This window comes from Chrysemys picta, chromosome 3 (assembly GCF_011386835.1).
Source record: "Chrysemys picta bellii isolate R12L10 chromosome 3, ASM1138683v2, whole genome shotgun sequence".
In the NCBI taxonomy this organism is placed as follows: Eukaryota; Metazoa; Chordata; order Testudines; family Emydidae; genus Chrysemys; species Chrysemys picta.
This window is the reverse complement of record NC_088793.1, coordinates 48141965-48147964: the sequence shown is the minus strand read 5'-3', so window position 1 is coordinate 48147964 and position 6000 is coordinate 48141965. Positions and strand designations below refer to the sequence as shown.

At 38.6% G+C, this 6000-nt stretch overlaps 1 protein-coding gene across 6 annotated transcripts in view; it reads right to left on the bottom strand.

The window, feature by feature from the left end:
• Positions 1-944: 944 nt before the first annotated feature.
• MLIP (muscular LMNA interacting protein) overlaps positions 945-6000 on the bottom strand; it is a 177235-nt gene continuing 172179 nt past the window's right edge. For all 6 annotated transcript variants that reach the window (XR_010599470.1, XR_010599472.1, XM_008163749.4 and 3 more), the window contains 2 exons: positions 5797-5831; positions 945-4788 (listed from right to left, as the gene is read on the bottom strand). The gene's annotated coding sequence lies outside the window, so the exon portion shown is untranslated. The remainder of the gene's footprint in view (positions 4789-5796; positions 5832-6000) is intronic.

Genomic DNA, 6000 nt, shown 5'->3' with positions numbered 1-6000 from the left:
GGCATGAGGTGTTTGTAATGCTCAACACAACAGTGTACAGCTGACCGCGGGCCATGCTTATCATGCTATGGCATCCACATGGGTAACCCAGGCTTACAAAAAAAGGCACGAAAAAGGCTTGGTTTGTTTGCTGTTGATTTCAGGGAGAGAGGTAAGTGCATCATGGGAGGCTAACGCCATGCTCCCATAACCACCCGCACCAATGTTTTGGTCCCATAAGTCATTGCAAGCCCAACCCAAAATACACTCAGCTACATGCACTGTGGGACAGCTACATGCAAGATCAACTTGCTTAAATTGGAGGCTTGACGTCGACTTACACGAAGTTGACTTAACTTTGTAGTGTAGACATGGCTTTAGACTTGAAACCTTTGCCCCTCTAATATTAACATCTGGACATTTTTTTAAGATTCTATTGTTAAAATGCAATGATTCATTGTGTATACATTTTGCACTGGAGCTCAGAAAAGATATGTTCACAGGAATTGCAGTGAGCTGCTTCCTAGAGATAATGGTCCTGATTCCCTCACATCAGTAAAAATTACTCCTGGTTTACACTGATGTTTGCGAGAATCAGGTCTTTGATCTTTTCCTATGCCTCCTTGGGGAAAAAACCTTGCAAAGTTACTACTTTTCTCTGAATAAGCATGAGAAGAAAAGCAAGCTTCCAAAGTTGTTATATGTTATAGTGATACCAGCCAGCACAGAAAAGACATGTTTGTATTTCCAATTACAAACCTCTGTTTTTAAAGATCCATAGTCAACTGTTGACAGATGCTCAAGGATGAAACTTGACAGAGCTGCTCAGGGTGAAGACTGTTTGGGATGAAGGTGAACTGGCTTGCAAATATTAAAAAGGAATGTCTTTTAAAGGAGTGTACAAATGAAAACATTCCAAACACCTTTGTTTTGCAACACAGGCTATGGTACTGTAGTCAGCATAAGCTGATTTTCCTGCCCTTGGTTGGTTTATGTGTAATACTGAACAATACCTGAGCATCATTTAATGTGGTTCAGCATACTTTTTTGGAGAGTTCAACTGTTTTCTCTGTAAGTAAAAATCTGTCCAACTCCCACACTCATGCTGTGAGATCCCATAGGCAAAAAGTTCACTTACAGTAAGTGTTTAATACAGTTCCTGTATTAATCTTCCCTTGGAGATTGATCTAGTGAAAATATGAAAATTCTTGCTAAGATTCAGGACCCAGTTCTCCTCCTTTATAATTAAGCGCAAATATCTTGGCAGTTGAGCCAGATTCAAATGCACTGAAGTCAATGGAAAGATTTCCATGGGCTTTGGACCAGGTCCTAGAGATTAAAAATGCAGCGCAGATTTATTGGGTACTTAAGTATTTACCATATTACTCAGCATTTTCCTTAGAGACGTACAGTGAGTGACCACTGAAATTACCCAACTCAAGCATGATTATATTGATTGGATTTTCCACGGCGTATTATTTCAAAACGGCATTTGACATATTTGAACCATCATCCTGGCCATCTTTAAAATCTCATTTCTAATCACCTGGTCACCTCCATTAAGGCCTAACTATCTAGACCCCCTTCAGCATTACATCATGGCATTACAGCTAGAAAGTGACAGCGTGGTTAGCGCCTGCCTACACTTCACACTCCAAAAGAGGCACATTGGAAGCAAAGAATTACAGTTGTTAAAGGAGACACTGCAGATGGTGCCATTAGGAAACAACCCAGAAGGGGCGTGCTCAGTTTTTGATGTTCTCATACTTGGGAGAATTTTCAGAGCTGAAAATAGACATTGCAGGCACTCTGAAAATTCATCCCATTATCACAGGCACACAAGCTGAACTGCCACCAAGGTTCCACCAGGCAGCTGTCAGCAGTGCTTGAGAAGAGTGTCATTAGCAAGGTTAATTTTTCAGAAAGTTATTCATTTTCTACCTGATCTTAGCCCAAGTTCTGATGTGGCTGAGTGGCTGTTATTGTTAAATTTATTCGCACAGTAGTACCTAGAGGCCCCAACTCAGCTCAGGGTTTCATTGTGCTGAGCACTGTACAAACATACAATGAGTGACAGTCCCTGCCCTGAAGAACTGACAACGCAGTTAGGCAAGGCAGTCAAAGGGTGAAAAGAAAAATAGAAGTCCAGGGAGGTGAAGTGACCTGTCTAACATCACATGTCAGAAGCCAAGAATAGAATCCAGGTCTATGGCTCCCAGTCCAGCGCCTTAGCCATTACACACTACTGACTCACGTAAGATCTTTCAGTGTATCAGGTAGAGACCCTCCCTCTCCTCCCCTCTCCCTCCCATATTTGCTCATAGTGTACTTAAATTCTCCAATGATAGGGGCTAGCACTGTGGTCAGATGTTTGGCTGTGTGTGTGTTCTTTCAGCATGCTGTCCCAGCTCTGCGCAAATAGTGGAGATAGCAGGCTCCAATCGAACAACCTAATAAATCCACAGACTCGGTTTGTAGCAAAAGAACTTAATCAAGTTTATTGTCGACAAACCATGGTCCTAATGCCCTGGGTCAATCGTCACAGGTACACAAACACATGTATGCCTCTTACAATGGACTAGCTCAGTTACTGGTGGGACTTTCCACTATCCCCTAGGCCAGACAAAGACACTTCCTCTGAGATACATCTTTATACACAGATACAAGCAAATTACATATTACCCCGACGTATCTAGGTGCCACCCTCTGACATATTTGGGTGCCACCCATTACCTCGTACGTGTTGGTTCGCGACTTCAGTCTGATGCAGCAGCCAGGAATTGCTAGAACACAGAACTCTGACCAGACCCCTAACTGCACCTTTCAAAACATCCCTAGTCTCCCCTAAGCCTCTATAGCACCAAGAGATTTCCTTGTGCTTGTAAAGTCCCCAGCTGGCTACTTTGCCACCTTTAAGGCTGGTTTGTGCCAGTGGTGTGGCTCAAAGCAGCCACAAGGCAGCAGAAGTGTGTTTAAGGTGTGGTTGCTTCAGCACAATACAGAAATTGCATTTACTGTGTGTTTGTGACAGTGAAAGAAAGTATCCTCACTAGGATCAATGGGTGTTTACCTGAGCAAAGACTGAATAAACACTGTGTAAAGACCACAAAACCTGGACCAAATATGTTATACTCTCCACCCATTAATTTTATAGTTCTATTGAAAAAGCAATCCAGTTTCTTCTGGTGGGAGTTGCTATTCATAAGCTTTCCTTAAAATAAATATTTTTTCTATTCTTTTATTAGGGATAGGATCATGAGACTGTAATTGCCAATATACTCTCCCTTTTCATTGGTTGAAAGAAGCCATTTCCACAGCCATAGAAAATGTTTTTTAAAAAATATACATGGATAAAGAAACTCACAAAACAAGGAGATAGTGAAAAAAATTGATTCTTGTAACTTACTGTTCCTACAAGAGCTTTTTATCTTCTTTGCATTCCCTCCACTTATGAGCTTCAGTCCACAAAGATTCATTTATTTAAAGTTTAAAACATGCTGATAGAATAATAATCTCTGCTAGATATGCAGATCAGCCCCGTGGGATTTGGGATTTACAAAGATAAAATCCAAGCATAAAAAAGAAATCAGTCTCTGAAGAATCTCACATGAAAAGTGAAGCCTTAGGAGAATGGGAAAGAAGAGTTACTAAAAGTCCAGAAGCTTAAGAGTCATTGTTCTCAGAAATGGAGCATAGAGGCTATTTGATCTTTTGCATTGACGTTCACAGTAAGCATTATTTTAAAAATAAATATAAAAATCTGTATGATCTAATTTGTTTTCGTTCAGTGGCTGAATGAAAACAAACCTAAGAACTCTTTAGAACAAGATTGACCCATTATACCCACTTATTTTTGCATTTTTTGCTTCTTTTTGTCAATGTATTCACTCCTATACCTATTCTTAATCTATATTCTGAAACAGCCTCTTGAACTCACTGAAGTGTTCTCCTCAGTCATTTTTGCCATTTGTTTGATGGCTGTACTTTTCTCAAGAGGTATGCTCTTAACACCTGTTACTATTAGTCTCTTGAGAAAAGAATTCAGTGTAATAGTTCCTGATAACCAATCCCTATTACAGAAATGGCAATTTCCTGCAATATCCTGGACAAACTTTATTGAATCAAATTTAATTAACTTTGGAGTCCAGAGTGTTATAAATGCAAAATGTATGTATTTTCTGGGATTGTATGTACTGTCTCAAGCGAGGAGACATGACTAATGTAAATCCTGGTGCATCAGAGGACTTTTAAACAATGGTGCCAGACAAGAATGAACTTTTAGGTAAGTGGGTTTCCTAGGAAACACTGGGGAGGAAGGGAATGTAAATCCAACATTTTGAAGCTATATCCTGAGGAGAAATCCATTGTCTGCTGATTACCTGTTCACAGGGTCCCAAGATCAAAGGGCAAACTGTATAAAAAGGGGTGACTCACAGATTCATGAGGATTCTTGTTGTGAGCAAAAGCTGTTATGAACTTGTAACCACAGAAAAACCCCTGTGTGATCACAAAATGTGATGTGTGCTTTGTGGCATACATTAAAACTACAGCAAACATTTCAGGACACTGTATGTAGATTTGCCACATTCATTTCTGTATCTGTGGGGCTCTTTTTGCTGGTACTTTCTAGATTATCTCTTTAAAATAGCTCTGAGTGCTCCTGCTGCATTGCAGTTAATACAAAAGGAAGCAACATTTAAAAAAAACAACAACATTTAAATCCACTTGAGGCATTGATTTCATTTCATTTCAGTATTGCAACAGGCTTCAAAATACTCTACAGTTTTAGCTTCTGATCCTAATTTACAGCTGCAAAAGAAAAGAAGAATTTTCACATGCATGTACCGGTAACTAGAACACAAAAACCATATAGCGCCAGATCCTCAGGTGGTATAAATAAGTATAGCTCCTCTGACCACAAAAGAGCCACCCCAACATACACCACCTGAGAGTCTGGCTGATAAATACACACAAGCATAATGTACTGTCTGCAAGAACTATGTTAATTTACCATAATAAATCATTAACTTTAATGGAACTATCCTGATGTGTGCATAACCATAACAGAGTAAATACTATAACCTTTGTCATTCTTCACCTCATCTTCCCTATTGTTTGCTCCTACTCATGTCACACCTAAAAGTATATTGTAAGATCTTTGGGGAAGGGACCATGTCTTTGAATAAATACTAGTGTCTAGCTCACTTTTAGCTGTAAAATTTGAAATAAAAGCTGTAAAAATAAGTAATATTTCAAAAAGCATCTGTTTTAATTATGCAACTGATTTGCCAAGTTACCTTTAAAAATAGTCATTTTAGAATATAAATTTAACTGTATAGTGCCACTAAGTAGAATGATATGTTAATGGTTACTGTTGGAAAGATCAGTCATAGATGGAATATACCCAAATTATACTAATTAAGATTAAGACAAAAATATACAGCTAAAACATTCTATTATATTATGTGAGCACAGAAAAACTTTCTTAAAGTGAAGTTGAAGTTGTGGGTAGTAAAGCTGTTAGTATAACTCATTTTTTTCAGGACGCTGACAGTTCCAAAAATCCTGGAAAAAAATCTGGGTTCAACCCCACACAAAAGTTTTTCAGCGTGTGGCTAATCAAATAATAACAATAAGAATAAGAATTATTCAATGAAATTGACACAAATTTGCAAAATGTTTCAGTAGATCTAAGTATCTTCATTTTTTTTCTGGAAAAAAGATTCAGCTGAAACATTTTGCCTAGCTTTAGTTGTGGGTACATTTTAGTGGTCAGATTGTAACCAAGACAGTTTAAAAAAAAAAATTAATACTTGCCCTCGCAGCTAGACAGAACCTCTCTCATTGGCAGTCTGTAGGAGACAAAAAAGGGGAAGAGAGAAAATGATGTGCAGAAAAGAACAGAAGCTGCAGTATGGTATATAGGCCTAATCTTACAAACACTTTATTCGTGGATAACTTTACCCATAGTAGGACTCCCCTTGATCTCATCTTTTTAAAAACAAAGTTCTCTGCACTCAT